We start from the raw sequence: 17,908 nt of genomic DNA, 5'->3' as shown, positions 1-17,908 counted from the left end.
TGGAGCTTTTTTTTTTTTGTTTCAGTTGTAGCTTTTGATTCTGTGTCTTCTCTTCTGCAGGCTAGGTTTTCAGGGTATTGACTGCTCTTTCTAGACTTTTGACAAACCTTTAGTCTGCAGGTTTAAGGTCTGGTGCTGGCTGCAGTTTTGTCTATGGGAAGGAGAGGGACACAGAATCAAGGGGTTTATTCAGATGGTCTATGTGTCCTAACGTAGAAGTCAGACAGAACAGTCTGGTTACTGTATTTGCCATCCCCCTGGGACTGAGTTTTGGCTGCAGGAGAAGAATGATAGGGATAAAAGTGATGCAAACAGAAGCAAGTATCTTTAATATATTGATGCATTCAGACTCCAGCCTAGACACTGATCCTTTCTGGGGACTTTATATGCAGTCTCCCCTGACTCCAAAACAGTTCTGAGGAGTCGGAGATTGTGACTGAGTAGGGGGGCTCACTGCCTAGATATCACACGTCGTAGGACCCCATGAGGGCTATTCCACGTCAAGCGGTGTCTTAGTGTGCCTCAATCAGTGTTTCCGCCCAAATCCCTAGGCTTCTGAAGTTCCTAGTACCCTGTGTCGTGCAGTCCATTTTACCCAATAACCTTGGTGATTATACTTTAGAACCACATTTTCATTTGTGGAGATTAAAAAAGTGTTATTAAATAATGTGTTTTATGGAAACTGAATAAATTAGCCATTAGAAACTTATTTGGCTTAAAAAATATAATGCCTGTTTACAAGGAAATGTCTGGATACGCTGAGTAGGCAGTCATAGAGCCGGCTCACAGTTGGCAGTCAAGCACTTGCTTCATTGAATGTGTGTCACTATCCACAGTGTTCGAAGTAAATTGGCATCATGAAACAGGTTCCTGAAAGGTCCCCAAATCACTATTCCAAGGATTGAAACAATACTTTTTCCCTTTCCATGTAGCCTCCCAGATCATTCAAGCTTTTAAAAATCAGGTCAATTTCACATTCAGTTCATCATCCCACATCTCAATTGGCTCATATCAGTTCAAAGACCCAGTAAACACAATCTCTGATTTGTGCTCTATTATACTTATGATGAGCTGCATTATGACCATCTGCTTCACTTTCTGTTTTTAGAAAGTTTATCATAAGTAGCATGCACCCATGCTATACCACACACATCTAATGCCATTGTAGCTGTAAGTTTATATCCAAAGTATTCAAGCCCCACAGACTGATGAAGGTGAGATATGTAAAGCTAGGGGGTGGGTTTCCCAACCAGAGATTTTTCACTTTTTTAAATATCAACAAACACACACATTAGTTTCTCTTGTTAGTTTTTTACAATTTTTAAAAAGATGTTCAGTTACTGTTTTGTTGGGGATTTTATATTTTGTGTTTATTTTTTACCTCTTTTGTATAATTAGGGAATTTATAGGGAAATATTTACTTTATGGAATAAATTTTAAGAACTAAAATATATTTTATCTTAAATAAATTAACGTATGTTTGATCTTACAGCTAAATCACTGATTATATATTTGCAGAGCCGACTTAAAGGATGAAAGAAAATTCTATCAAGAGTGTTACTTTTGACTTCAAAGCTTTCCTAATAAAGTCTTTTAACTACCTGTGGAAAAAAATAAGAAAAGAAAAGCTAGTATCATGAGGTATTTGACTTCGGTCAGAACTGCCTCATGTCAGAATCGTCATGATGGGGCCGGTCATAACTCAGGACTGAGCATACTTGCATCCAAACAGTTACTGTGGGGTAGATTCCAAGTCATTGAAACCTGGTGTGCAGAGCCAAACAGAACCTTGTTAGATGGGGGCTGCAAGGCTCTGTGAGGGTTCAAAAGCAAACCACCAGGTCTGCCTTCTGAGGTACCACGATATGGGTTCAGATGATCGTTTAAGTTATGAATTGAGCACTTAACTGTTTGTGCCACCCAGAGATGGCTTGTTGGAAAATAGCTTTTCACTGTTTAGTGTCTTTCCCAAACGGAAACGGGTGCTTACTTTTGTCCTGCCTCTTCTTATATTACTTGTGTTGGTCTGGGTACATTAGAGAAATAAATCCACAGAAACTGAAATGTATAAAAGAGAGCTTTAGATAAAGGGTAAATGCACATGGAGAAAAAATCCCAAACCAGTACAGCCCAAGTGTACAAGTCCAACATTAGGCCATATGTCCCACACCAATCCACAATGTCCTCCTCCATCTCAACAAAGACATGCAGTGTGGGTGGCTGCAGGCGGAAAGAACTGCCCATCTGGGTTTCTGAGGTTGTTAACTCTTTACTGGAATTGAAAGCGCCTTTTGTGCGCCTGGAGCGGCTGGTGTTTGTAACCACTCAGACACGAGGGCTCCATCTCCTTGTGCAGGACTACTCGTGATTTATTATCTACCCCAATGCTGCTTCAAGGGTGGTACATGGGTCGGTGATAAACTGTGACCTGTTTAAAATCTGTCCATTTGTAGTTAGGTACAGAAGGGAAAGTCAGAGTGCAGGTCACTGCTATTTCCAATGCCAGCAATGTCATGTAAAGATCAAAGCTCGCAGCAGGGTGTCTAGACGAAGGACACACTGAGGATGACGAAATACACCACTGAAAACCTTATGCTAATCATGGAAACACTGTCAGGTAGTGAAGGACTAGTAAACCAATGCAGAACCTTGCCAGAGAGAGGGCCAGATGACGAACACTTCTGGTCAGATTAAAGGGGAAGGCCAGTGACAAAGAGCCAGGTCTTTTGCACGATGCATGGCCACGGGGTCTTCAAAGATGGGTTCAAACATCAAAAAGATATGAGGGTGGCCCAGGATTGCCAAGCCTTTCCTTGTCCTGTACATTGCGGTTGCTTTGAAGCAGACCAACTGGATAGTACCTACCAACAAGACCAACCAAGGAAGAGGAAGCCTCTATGATCCCAGAAACAGACATCACGAGGACGTGTCAGGAGACTTTTATAAAGGTAACCAATGTCCTGGTCCCTCATCACAGAAAGCGGGGGAAACACCATTGTCCTGGTTTACCACATGTTTCCCAGTTGAATTACTTTCCAGCTGCCCATAGGAAGGAGAAATACCTATAGACATGACGGAAGGGAGGTTCACTCTGCTATGGGAATGTGTTAATCTGTGCACTTTAGATGTGGAAATCCACAGACACACGTGTATAAAAGAGAGTTGTAATTAAATATTAAATGCACATCAAGAAACTTCCCTCAAAGATCTTTTTAATCTCATAAGCCCACCATTATGCCATAGGCCCCCCAGAATCCACAACCATCTACAAAAGAGATGGAATGAGGCTGACTGCTAGTAAGAGCCAAGTCAGAGAAAGCAAAATAATCTCATATTTGGTGGGCATCTGCATATAGCTGGGGAGCACCCAAAGCTGTTTCACGTAGATAATGTGGCTTCTGCTCAGATATGTCTGAGTGTACGTGAGGTTTGGAAGGAGTAGCATTTAACTGGCTAAGGCATCATCTCACTTTACTGAATTTCAAAATCAAGATGCTCAAGAACTTGCAATGCTAAAGTGACCAATGAATGAATCATTCCGCCCTTCAATTAACACCACCTGTGCATCTTGGACATTTTGCGTGATAAGCTAACAATATGAGTGAGCATAACCTGTTGTGAAAAACAGGAAGATACAGAAAGCTCCATTGTTTAATGTAATTATTGTATACGGGGACCTGCAGGATGTAAAATTTCCCATCAACACCTTATTATGGAAAATGATAATGCTTCTTAACCCTCCCCCCAACCCCCACCCCCAAAAAAACTCATGTTGAGGCACTCTAGAAATGAAAAACGTAAATCTGGGTGAGGCAACACTGAAGTCACCCTTTGAAACGCGGCATGTTAAGATTTCCTTCACATTCAAATAGTTGAAAATCTAAGGCCTGAGCTGAGAATAGTAAAACTGTTTGAAGCTCCATAATCTGTGCAGGGGAAACACCAGAATAATTGCCTCTTCCTTAATAAACTTGAATCTGCTGGAGTTATATTTGGAGGTGAGATATGGGAAACTGTTTGAATTACAATAGTATGGAAGTAAAACAATTTTTACTGTGAGTAGCTCAAGTGTTTCATTGGAATCGGTTGTCTGAATGACACCCACCTGGAGCTTTTTTGTTTGTTTGTTTCAGTTGTAGCTTTTGATTCTGTGTCTTCTCTTCTGCAGGCTAGGTTTTCAGGGTATTGACTGCTCTTTCTAGACTTTTGACAAACCTTTAGTCTGCAGGTTTAAGGTCTGGTGCTGGCTGCAGTTTTGTCTATGGGAAGGAGAGGGACACAGAATCAAGGGGTTTATTCAGATGGTCTATGTGTCCTAACGTAGAAGTCAGACAGAACAGTCTGGTTACTGTATTTGCCATCCCCCTGGGACTGAGTTTTGGCTGCAGGAGAAGAATGATAGGGATAAAAGTGATGCAAACAGAAGCAAGTATCTTTAATATATTGATGCATTCAGACTCCAGCCTAGACACTGATCCTTTCAGGGGACATTATATGCAGTCTCCCCTGACTCCAAAACAGTTCTGAGGAGTCGGAGATTGTGACTGAGTAGGGGGGCTCACTGCCTAGATATCACACGTCGTAGGACCACATGAGGGCTATTCCATGTCAAGCGGTGTCTTAGTGTGCCTCAATCAGTGTTTCCGCCCAAATCCCTAGGCTTCTGAAGTTCCTAGTATCCTGTGTTCTGCAGTCACTTTTACCCAATAACCTTGGTGATTATACTTTAGAACCACATTTTCATTTGTGGAGATTAAAAAAGTGTTATTAAATAATGTGTTTTATGGAAATTGAATAAATTAGCCATTAGAAAATTATTTGGCTTAAAAAAATATAATGCCAGTTTACAAGGAAATGTCTGGATAGGCTGAGTAGGCAGTCATAGAGCCGGCTCACAGTTGGCAGTCAAGCACTTGCTTCATTGAATGTGTGTCACTATCCACAGTGTTCGAAGTAAATTGGCATCATGAAACAGGTTCCTGAAAGGTCCCCAAATCACTATTCCAAGGATTGAAACCATACTTTTTCCCTTTCCATGTAGCCTCCCAGATCATTCAAGCTTTTAAAAAACAGGTCAATTTCACATTCAGTTCATCATCCCACATCTCAATTGGCTCATATCAGTTCAAAGACCCAGTAAACACAGTCTCTGAGTTGTGCTGTATTATACTTATGATGAGCTGCATTATGACCATCTGCTTCACTTTCTGTTTTTAGAAAGTTTATCATAAGTAGCATGCACCCATGCTATACCACACACATCTAATGCCATTGTAGCTGTAAGTTTATATCCAAAGTATTCAAGCCCCACAGACTGAGGAAGGTGAGATATGTAAAGCTAGGGGGTGGGAGTCCCCCATCCAGAGATTTTTCACTTTTTTTAATATTAACAAACACACACATTAGTTTCTCTTGTTAGTTTTTTACAATTTTTAAAAAGATGTTCAGTTACTGTTTTGTTGGGGATTTTATATTTTGTGTTTATTTTTTACCTCTTTTGTATAAGTAGGGAATTTATAGGGAAATATGTACTTTATGGAATAAATTTTAATAACTAAAATATATTTTATCTTAAATAAATTAACGTATCTTTGATCTTACAGCTAAATCACTGATTATATATTTGCAGAGCCGACTTAAAGGATGAAAGAAAATTCTATCAAGAGTGTTACTTTTGACTTCAAAGCTTTCCTAATAAAGTCTTTTAACTACCTGTGGAAAAAAATAAGAAAAGAAAAGCTAGTATCATGAGGTATTTGACTTCGGTCAGAACTGCCTCATGACAGAATCGTCAGGATGGGGCCGGTCATAACTCAGGACTGAGTATACTTGCATCCAAACAGTTACTGTGGGGTAGATTCCAAGTCATTGAAACCTGGTGTGCAGAGCCAAACTGAACCTTGTTAGATAGGGGCTGCAAGGCTCTGTGAGGGTTCAAAAGCAAACCACCAGGTATGCCTTCTGAGGTACCACGATATGGGTTCAGATGATCGTTTAAGTTATGAATTGAGAACTTAACTGTTTGTGCCACCCAGAGATGGCTTGTTGGAAAATAGCTTTTCACTGTTTAGTGTCTTTCCCAAACGGACACGGGTGCTTACTTGTGTCCTGCCTCTTCTTATATTACTTGTGTTTGTCTGAGTACATTAGAGAAATAAATCCACAGAAACTGAAATGTATAAAAGAGAGCTTTAGATAAGGGGTAAATGCACATGGAGAAAAAAATCCCAAACCAGTGCAGCCCAAGTGTACAAGTCCAACATTAGCCCATATGTCCCACACCAATCCACAATGTCCTCCTCCATCTCAACAAAGACATGCAGTGTGGGTGGCTGCAGGCGGAAAGAACTGCCCATCTGGGTTTCTGAGGTTGTTAACTCTTTACTGGAATTGAAAGTGCCTTTTGTGCGCCTGGAGCGGCTGGTGTTTGTAACCACTCAGACACGAGGGCTCCATCTCCTTGTGCAGGACTACTCGTGATTTATTATCTACCCCAATGCTGCTTCAAGGGTGGTACATGAGTCGGTGATAAACTGTGACCTGTTTAAAATCTGTCCATTTGTAGCTAGGTACAGAAGGGAAAGTCAGAGTGCAGGTCACTGCTATTTCCAATGCCAGCCATGTCATGTAAAGGGCAAAGAGCGCAGCAGGGTGTCTAGACGAAGGACACACTGAGGATGACGAAATACACCACTGAAAACCTTATGCTAATCATGGAAACACTGTCAGGTAATGAAGGACTAGTAAACCAAGGCAGAACCTTGCCAGAGAGAGGGCCAGATGACGAATACTTCTGGTCAGACTAAAGGGGAGGGCCAGGGACAAAGAGCCAGGCCTTTTGCACGATGCATGGCCACTGGGTCTTCAAAGATGGGTTCAAACATCAAAAAGATATGAGGGTGGCCCAGGATTGGCAAGCCTTTCCTTGTCCTGTACATTGCGGTTGCTTTGAAGCAGACCAACTGGATAGTACCTACCAACAAGACCAACCAAGGAAGAGGAAGCCACTATGATCCCAGAAACAGACATCACGAGGACATGTCAGGAGACTTTTATAAAGGTAACCAATGTCCTGGTCCCACATCACAGAAAGCTGGGGAAACACCATTGTCCTGGTTTACCAGATGTTTCCCAGTTGAATTACTGTCCAGCTGCCCATAGGAAGGAGAAATACCTATAGACATGACGGAAGGGATGTTCACTCTGCTATGGGAATGTGTTAATCTGTGCACTTTAGATGTGGAAATCCACAGACACACGTGTATAAAAGAGAGTTGTAATTAAATATTAAATGCACATCAAGAAACTTCCCTAAAAGATCTTTTTAATCTCATAAGCCCACCATTATGCCATAGACCCCCAGAATCCAGAACCATCTACAAAAGAGATGGAATGAGGCTGACTGCTAGTAAGAGCCAAGTCAGAGAAAGCAAAATAATCTCATATTTGGTGGGCATCTGTATATAGCTGGGGAGCACCCAAAGCTGTTTCACGTAGATAATGTGGCTTCTGCTCAGATATGTCTGAGTGTACGTGAGGTTTGGAAGGAGTAGCATTTAACTGGCTAAGGCATCATCTCACTTTACTGAATTTCAAAATCAAGATGCTCAAGAACTTGCAATGCTAAAGTGACCAATGAATGAATCATACCGCCCTTCAATTAACACCACCTGTGCATCTTGGACATTTGGCGTGATAAGCTAACAATATGAGTGAGCATAACCTGTTGTGAAAAACAGGAAGATACAGAAAGCTCCATTGTTTAATGTAATTATTGTATACGGGGACCTGCTGGATGTAAAATTTCCCATCAACACCTTATTATGGAAAATGATAATGCTTCTTAACCCTCCCCCCAACCCCCACCCCAAAAAAAACTCATGTTGAGGCACTCTAGAAATGAAAAACGTAAATCTGGGTGAGGCAACACTGAAGTCACCCTTTGAAACGCGGCATGTTAAGATTTCCTTCACATTCAAATAGTTGAAAATCTAAGGCCTGAGCTGAGAATAGTAAAACTGTTTGAAGCTCCATAATCTGTGCAGGGGAAACACCAGAATAATTGCCTCTTCCTTAATAAACTTGAATCTGCTGGAGTTATATTTGGAGGTGAGATATGGGAAACTGTTTGAATTACAATAGTATGGAAGTAAAACAATTTTTACTGTGAGTAGCTCAAGTGTTTCATTGGAATCGGTTGTCTGAATGACACCCACCTGGAGCTTTTTTGTTTGTTTGTTTCAGTTGTAGCTTTTGATTCTGTGTCTTCTCTTCTGCAGGCTAGGTTTTCAGGGTATTGACTGCTCTTTCTAGACTTTTGACAAACCTTTAGTCTGCAGGTTTAAGGTCTGGTGCTGGCTGCAGTTTTGTCTATGGGAAGGAGAGGGACACAGAATCAAGGGGTTTATTCAGATGGTCTATGTGTCCTAACGTAGAAGTCAGACAGAACAGTCTGGTTACTGTATTTGCCATCCCCCTGGGACTGAGTTTTGGCTGCAGGAGAAGAATGATAGGGATAAAAGTGATGCAAACAGAAGCAAGTATCTTTAATATATTGATGCATTCAGACTCCAGCCTAGACACTGATCCTTTCAGGGGACATTATATGCAGTCTCCCCTGACTCCAAAACAGTTCTGAGGAGTCGGAGATTGTGACTGAGTAGGGGGGCTCACTGCCTAGATATCACACGTCGTAGGACCACATGAGGGCTATTCCATGTCAAGCGGTGTCTTAGTGTGCCTCAATCAGTGTTTCCGCCCAAATCCCTAGGCTTCTGAAGTTCCTAGTATCCTGTGTTCTGCAGTCACTTTTACCCAATAACCTTGGTGATTATACTTTAGAACCACATTTTCATTTGTGGAGATTAAAAAAGTGTTATTAAATAATGTGTTTTATGGAAATTGAATAAATTAGCCATTAGAAAATTATTTGGCTTAAAAAAATATAATGCCAGTTTACAAGGAAATGTCTGGATAGGCTGAGTAGGCAGTCATAGAGCCGGCTCACAGTTGGCAGTCAAGCACTTGCTTCATTGAATGTGTGTCACTATCCACAGTGTTCGAAGTAAATTGGCATCATGAAACAGGTTCCTGAAAGGTCCCCAAATCACTATTCCAAGGATTGAAACCATACTTTTTCCCTTTCCATGTAGCCTCCCAGATCATTCAAGCTTTTAAAAAACAGGTCAATTTCACATTCAGTTCATCATCCCACATCTCAATTGGCTCATATCAGTTCAAAGACCCAGTAAACACAGTCTCTGAGTTGTGCTGTATTATACTTATGATGAGCTGCATTATGACCATCTGCTTCACTTTCTGTTTTTAGAAAGTTTATCATAAGTAGCATGCACCCATGCTATACCACACACATCTAATGCCATTGTAGCTGTAAGTTTATATCCAAAGTATTCAAGCCCCACAGACTGAGGAAGGTGAGATATGTAAAGCTAGGGGGTGGGAGTCCCCCATCCAGAGATTTTTCACTTTTTTTAATATTAACAAACACACACATTAGTTTCTCTTGTTAGTTTTTTACAATTTTTAAAAAGATGTTCAGTTACTGTTTTGTTGGGGATTTTATATTTTGTGTTTATTTTTTACCTCTTTTGTATAAGTAGGGAATTTATAGGGAAATATGTACTTTATGGAATAAATTTTAATAACTAAAATATATTTTATCTTAAATAAATTAACGTATCTTTGATCTTACAGCTAAATCACTGATTATATATTTGCAGAGCCGACTTAAAGGATGAAAGAAAATTCTATCAAGAGTGTTACTTTTGACTTCAAAGCTTTCCTAATAAAGTCTTTTAACTACCTGTGGAAAAAAATAAGAAAAGAAAAGCTAGTATCATGAGGTATTTGACTTCGGTCAGAACTGCCTCATGACAGAATCGTCAGGATGGGGCCGGTCATAACTCAGGACTGAGTATACTTGCATCCAAACAGTTACTGTGGGGTAGATTCCAAGTCATTGAAACCTGGTGTGCAGAGCCAAACTGAACCTTGTTAGATAGGGGCTGCAAGGCTCTGTGAGGGTTCAAAAGCAAACCACCAGGTATGCCTTCTGAGGTACCACGATATGGGTTCAGATGATCGTTTAAGTTATGAATTGAGAACTTAACTGTTTGTGCCACCCAGAGATGGCTTGTTGGAAAATAGCTTTTCACTGTTTAGTGTCTTTCCCAAACGGACACGGGTGCTTACTTGTGTCCTGCCTCTTCTTATATTACTTGTGTTTGTCTGAGTACATTAGAGAAATAAATCCACAGAAACTGAAATGTATAAAAGAGAGCTTTAGATAAGGGGTAAATGCACATGGAGAAAAAAATCCCAAACCAGTGCAGCCCAAGTGTACAAGTCCAACATTAGCCCATATGTCCCACACCAATCCACAATGTCCTCCTCCATCTCAACAAAGACATGCAGTGTGGGTGGCTGCAGGCGGAAAGAACTGCCCATCTGGGTTTCTGAGGTTGTTAACTCTTTACTGGAATTGAAAGTGCCTTTTGTGCGCCTGGAGCGGCTGGTGTTTGTAACCACTCAGACACGAGGGCTCCATCTCCTTGTGCAGGACTACTCGTGATTTATTATCTACCCCAATGCTGCTTCAAGGGTGGTACATGAGTCGGTGATAAACTGTGACCTGTTTAAAATCTGTCCATTTGTAGCTAGGTACAGAAGGGAAAGTCAGAGTGCAGGTCACTGCTATTTCCAATGCCAGCCATGTCATGTAAAGGGCAAAGAGCGCAGCAGGGTGTCTAGACGAAGGACACACTGAGGATGACGAAATACACCACTGAAAACCTTATGCTAATCATGGAAACACTGTCAGGTAATGAAGGACTAGTAAACCAAGGCAGAACCTTGCCAGAGAGAGGGCCAGATGACGAATACTTCTGGTCAGACTAAAGGGGAGGGCCAGGGACAAAGAGCCAGGTCTTTTGCACGATGCATGGCCACTGGGTCTTCAAAGATGGGTTCAAACATCAAAAAGATATGAGGGTGGCCCAGGATTGGCAAGCCTTTCCTTGTCCTGTACATTGCGGTTGCTTTGAAGCAGACCAACTGGATAGTACCTACCAACAAGACCAACCAAGGAAGAGGAAGCCACTATGATCCCAGAAACAGACATCACGAGGACATGTCAGGAGACTTTTATAAAGGTAACCAATGTCCTGGTCCCACATCACAGAAAGCTGGGGAAACACCATTGTCCTGGTTTACCAGATGTTTCCCAGTTGAATTACTGTCCAGCTGCCCATAGGAAGGAGAAATACCTATAGACATGACGGAAGGGATGTTCACTCTGCTATGGGAATGTGTTAATCTGTGCACTTTAGATGTGGAAATCCACAGACACACGTGTATAAAAGAGAGTTGTAATTAAATATTAAATGCACATCAAGAAACTTCCCTAAAAGATCTTTTTAATCTCATAAGCCCACCATTATGCCATAGACCCCCAGAATCCAGAACCATCTACAAAAGAGATGGAATGAGGCTGACTGCTAGTAAGAGCCAAGTCAGAGAAAGCAAAATAATCTCATATTTGGTGGGCATCTGTATATAGCTGGGGAGCACCCAAAGCTGTTTCACGTAGATAATGTGGCTTCTGCTCAGATATGTCTGAGTGTACGTGAGGTTTGGAAGGAGTAGCATTTAACTGGCTAAGGCATCATCTCACTTTACTGAATTTCAAAATCAAGATGCTCAAGAACTTGCAATGCTAAAGTGACCAATGAATGAATCATACCGCCCTTCAATTAACACCACCTGTGCATCTTGGACATTTGGCGTGATAAGCTAACAATATGAGTGAGCATAACCTGTTGTGAAAAACAGGAAGATACAGAAAGCTCCATTGTTTAATGTAATTATTGTATACGGGGACCTGCTGGATGTAAAATTTCCCATCAACACCTTATTATGGAAAATGATAATGCTTCTTAACCCTCCCCCCAACCCCCACCCCAAAAAAAACTCATGTTGAGGCACTCTAGAAATGAAAAACGTAAATCTGGGTGAGGCAACACTGAAGTCACCCTTTGAAACGCGGCATGTTAAGATTTCCTTCACATTCAAATAGTTGAAAATCTAAGGCCTGAGCTGAGAATAGTAAAACTGTTTGAAGCTCCATAATCTGTGCAGGGGAAACACCAGAATAATTGCCTCTTCCTTAATAAACTTGAATCTGCTGGAGTTATATTTGGAGGTGAGATATGGGAAACTGTTTGAATTACAATAGTATGGAAGTAAAACAATTTTTACTGTGAGTAGCTCAAGTGTTTCATTGGAATCGGTTGTCTGAATGACACCCACCTGGAGCTTTTTTGTTTGTTTGTTTCAGTTGTAGCTTTTGATTCTGTGTCTTCTCTTCTGCAGGCTAGGTTTTCAGGGTATTGACTGCTCTTTCTAGACTTTTGACAAACCTTTAGTCTGCAGGTTTAAGGTCTGGTGCTGGCTGCAGTTTTGTCTATGGGAAGGAGAGGGACACAGAATCAAGGGGTTTATTCAGATGGTCTATGTGTCCTAACGTAGAAGTCAGACAGAACAGTCTGGTTACTGTATTTGCCATCCCCCTGGGACTGAGTTTTGGCTGCAGGAGAAGAATGATAGGGATAAAAGTGATGCAAACAGAAGCAAGTATCTTTAATATATTGATGCATTCAGACTCCAGCCTAGACACTGATCCTTTCAGGGGACATTATATGCAGTCTCCCCTGACTCCAAAACAGTTCTGAGGAGTCGGAGATTGTGACTGAGTAGGGGGGCTCACTGCCTAGATATCACACGTCGTAGGACCACATGAGGGCTATTCCATGTCAAGCGGTGTCTTAGTGTGCCTCAATCAGTGTTTCCGCCCAAATCCCTAGGCTTCTGAAGTTCCTAGTATCCTGTGTTCTGCAGTCACTTTTACCCAATAACCTTGGTGATTATACTTTAGAACCACATTTTCATTTGTGGAGATTAAAAAAGTGTTATTAAATAATGTGTTTTATGGAAATTGAATAAATTAGCCATTAGAAAATTATTTGGCTTAAAAAAATATAATGCCAGTTTACAAGGAAATGTCTGGATAGGCTGAGTAGGCAGTCATAGAGCCGGCTCACAGTTGGCAGTCAAGCACTTGCTTCATTGAATGTGTGTCACTATCCACAGTGTTCGAAGTAAATTGGCATCATGAAACAGGTTCCTGAAAGGTCCCCAAATCACTATTCCAAGGATTGAAACCATACTTTTTCCCTTTCCATGTAGCCTCCCAGATCATTCAAGCTTTTAAAAAACAGGTCAATTTCACATTCAGTTCATCATCCCACATCTCAATTGGCTCATATCAGTTCAAAGACCCAGTAAACACAGTCTCTGAGTTGTGCTGTATTATACTTATGATGAGCTGCATTATGACCATCTGCTTCACTTTCTGTTTTTAGAAAGTTTATCATAAGTAGCATGCACCCATGCTATACCACACACATCTAATGCCATTGTAGCTGTAAGTTTATATCCAAAGTATTCAAGCCCCACAGACTGAGGAAGGTGATATATGTAAAGCTAGGGGGTGGGAGTCCCCCATCCAGAGATTTTTCACTTTTTTTAATATTAACAAACACACACATTAGTTTCTCTTGTTAGTTTTTTACAATTTTTAAAAAGATGTTCAGTTACTGTTTTGTTGGGGATTTTATATTTTGTGTTTATTTTTTACCTCTTTTGTATAAGTAGGGAATTTATAGGGAAATATGTACTTTATGGAATAAATTTTAATAACTAAAATATATTTTATCTTAAATAAATTAACGTATCTTTGATCTTACAGCTAAATCACTGATTATATATTTGCAGAGCCGACTTAAAGGATGAAAGAAAATTCTATCAAGAGTGTTACTTTTGACTTCAAAGCTTTCCTAATAAAGTCTTTTAACTACCTGTGGAAAAAAATAAGAAAAGAAAAGCTAGTATCATGAGGTATTTGACTTCGGTCAGAACTGCCTCATGACAGAATCGTCAGGATGGGGCCGGTCATAACTCAGGACTGAGTATACTTGCATCCAAACAGTTACTGTGGGGTAGATTCCAAGTCATTGAAACCTGGTGTGCAGAGCCAAACTGAACCTTGTTAGATAGGGGCTGCAAGGCTCTGTGAGGGTTCAAAAGCAAACCACCAGGTATGCCTTCTGAGGTACCACGATATGGGTTCAGATGATCGTTTAAGTTATGAATTGAGAACTTAACTGTTTGTGCCACCCAGAGATGGCTTGTTGGAAAATAGCTTTTCACTGTTTAGTGTCTTTCCCAAACGGACACGGGTGCTTACTTGTGTCCTGCCTCTTCTTATATTACTTGTGTTTGTCTGAGTACATTAGAGAAATAAATCCACAGAAACTGAAATGTATAAAAGAGAGCTTTAGATAAGGGGTAAATGCACATGGAGAAAAAAATCCCAAACCAGTGCAGCCCAAGTGTACAAGTCCAACATTAGCCCATATGTCCCACACCAATCCACAATGTCCTCCTCCATCTCAACAAAGACATGCAGTGTGGGTGGCTGCAGGCGGAAAGAACTGCCCATCTGGGTTTCTGAGGTTGTTAACTCTTTACTGGAATTGAAAGTGCCTTTTGTGCGCCTGGAGCGGCTGGTGTTTGTAACCACTCAGACACGAGGGCTCCATCTCCTTGTGCAGGACTACTCGTGATTTATTATCTACCCCAATGCTGCTTCAAGGGTGGTACATGAGTCGGTGATAAACTGTGACCTGTTTAAAATCTGTCCATTTGTAGCTAGGTACAGAAGGGAAAGTCAGAGTGCAGGTCACTGCTATTTCCAATGCCAGCCATGTCATGTAAAGGGCAAAGAGCGCAGCAGGGTGTCTAGACGAAGGACACACTGAGGATGACGAAATACACCACTGAAAACCTTATGCTAATCATGGAAACACTGTCAGGTAATGAAGGACTAGTAAACCAAGGCAGAACCTTGCCAGAGAGAGGGCCAGATGACGAATACTTCTGGTCAGACTAAAGGGGAGGGCCAGGGACAAAGAGCCAGGTCTTTTGCACGATGCATGGCCACTGGGTCTTCAAAGATGGGTTCAAACATCAAAAAGATATGAGGGTGGCCCAGGATTGGCAAGCCTTTCCTTGTCCTGTACATTGCGGTTGCTTTGAAGCAGACCAACTGGATAGTACCTACCAACAAGACCAACCAAGGAAGAGGAAGCCACTATGATCCCAGAAACAGACATCACGAGGACATGTCAGGAGACTTTTATAAAGGTAACCAATGTCCTGGTCCCACATCACAGAAAGCTGGGGAAACACCATTGTCCTGGTTTACCAGATGTTTCCCAGTTGAATTACTGTCCAGCTGCCCATAGGAAGGAGAAATACCTATAGACATGACGGAAGGGATGTTCACTCTGCTATGGGAATGTGTTAATCTGTGCACTTTAGATGTGGAAATCCACAGACACACGTGTATAAAAGAGAGTTGTAATTAAATATTAAATGCACATCAAGAAACTTCCCTAAAAGATCTTTTTAATCTCATAAGCCCACCATTATGCCATAGACCCCCAGAATCCAGAACCATCTACAAAAGAGATGGAATGAGGCTGACTGCTAGTAAGAGCCAAGTCAGAGAAAGCAAAATAATCTCATATTTGGTGGGCATCTGTATATAGCTGGGGAGCACCCAAAGCTGTTTCACGTAGATAATGTGGCTTCTGCTCAGATATGTCTGAGTGTACGTGAGGTTTGGAAGGAGTAGCATTTAACTGGCTAAGGCATCATCTCACTTTACTGAATTTCAAAATCAAGATGCTCAAGAACTTGCAATGCTAAAGTGACCAATGAATGAATCATTCCGCCCTTCAATTAACACCACCTGTGCATCTTGGACATTTGGCGTGATAAGCTAACAATATGAGTGAGCATAACCTGTTGTGAAAAACAGGAAGATACAGAAAGCTCCATTGTTTAATGTAATTATTGTATACGGGGACCTGCAGGATGTAAAATTTCCCATCAACACCTTATTATGGAAAATGATAATGCTTCTTAACCCTCCCCCCACCCCCCACCCCCAAAAAAACTCATGTTGAGGCACTCTAGAAATGAAAAACGTAAATCTGGGTGAGGCAACACTGAAGTCACCCTTTGAAACGCGGCATGTTAAGATTTCCTTCACATTCAAATAGTTGAAAATCTAAGGCCTGAGCTGAGAATAGTAAAACTGTTTGAAGCTCCATAATCTGTGCAGGGGAAACACCAGAATAATTGCCTCTTCCTTAATAAACTTGAATCTGCTGGAGTTATATTTGGAGGTGAGATATGGGAAACTGTTTGAATTACAATAGTATGGAAGTAAAACAATTTTTACTGTGAGTAGCTCAAGTGTTTCATTGGAATCAGTTGTCTGAATGACACCCACCTGGAGCTTTTTTTTTTTTTTTTTCAGTTGTAGCTTTTGATTCTGTGTCTTCTCTTCTGCAGGCTAGGTTTTCAGGGTATTGACTGCTCTTTCTAGCCTTTTGACAAACCTTTAGTCTGCAGGTTTAAGGTCTGGTGCTGGCTGCAGTTTTGTCTATGGGAAAGAGAGGGACACAGAATGAAGGGGTTTATTCAGATGGTCTATGTGTCCTAACGTAGAAGTCAGACAGAACAGTCTGGTTACTGTATTTGCCATCCCCCTGGGACTGAGTTTTGGCTGCAGGAGAAGAATGATAGGGATAAAAGTGATGCAAACAGAAGCAAGTATCTTTAATATATTGATGCATTAAGACTGCAGCCTAGACACTGATCCTTTCTGGGGACTTTATATGCAGTCTCCCCTGACTCCAAAACAGTTCTGAGGAGTCGGAGATTGTGACTGAGAAGGAGGGCTCACTGCCTAGATATCACACGTCGTAGGACCCCATGAGGGCTATTCCACGTCAAGTGGTGTCTTAGTGTGCCTCAATCAGTGTTTCCGCCCAAATCCCTAGGCTTCTGAAGTTCCTAGTACCCTGTGTCCTGAAGTCCCTTTTACCCAATAACCTTGGTGATTATACTTTAGAACCACATTTTCATTTGTGGAGATTAAAAAAGTGTTATTAAATAATGTGTTTTATGGAAACTGAATAAATTAGCCATTAGAAACTTATTTGGCTTAAAAAATATAATGCCAGTTTACAAGGAAATGTCTGGATACGCTGAGTAGGCAGTCATAGAGCCGGCTCTCAGTTGGCAGTCAAGCACTTGCTTCATTGAATGTGAGTCACTATCCACAGTGTTCGAAGTAAATTGGCATCATGAAACAGGTTCCTGAAAGGTCCCCAAATCACTATTCCAAGGATTGAAACCATACTTTTTCCCTTTCCATGTAGCCTCCCAGATCATTCAAGCTTTTAAAAAACAGGTCAATTTCACATTCAGTTCATCATCCCACATCTCAATTCGCTCATATCAGTTCAAAGACCCAGTAAACACAGTCTCTGAGTTGTGCTGTATTATACTTATGATGAGCTGCATTATGACCATCTGCTTCACTTTCTGTTTTTAGAAAGTAAGACAGACATATTATCAGGGTTGGATGGAAGATAGGATTTGACAGGTGTACTGCATCCCAAATCTCCAGGAGGCAAAGGTAAAGTCAGGCTCCTGCCTTTAAGGTTATGTCTCCCATTGTAACTGCATCCCATAGAGGCTCCTGCCTCCTGGGCACCTGAGGCCTGCTGACTGCCTTCCACTAGCTCCTGGGGAATTGGGGCAGCAATGGCAAGAACAACAAAAATCCCCAGCAGTTGACAAGAAGGGAGGCTGCCTTGCTCGAAAGACGGCCCCCCTCAACCACCTGCATGTTGTTGAGATGCAGGTTCTCATCCCTGTGGCTGGGCAAGAAACGCCCCCTCCCCAAACGCAG

Source organism: Tenrec ecaudatus, unplaced genomic scaffold, assembly GCF_050624435.1.
Source record: "Tenrec ecaudatus isolate mTenEca1 unplaced genomic scaffold, mTenEca1.hap1 Scaffold_546, whole genome shotgun sequence".
NCBI lineage: Eukaryota > Metazoa > Chordata > Mammalia > Afrosoricida > Tenrecidae > Tenrec > Tenrec ecaudatus.
The sequence above is the reverse complement of the archived record's forward strand: the minus strand, read 5'-3'. Positions refer to the sequence as shown.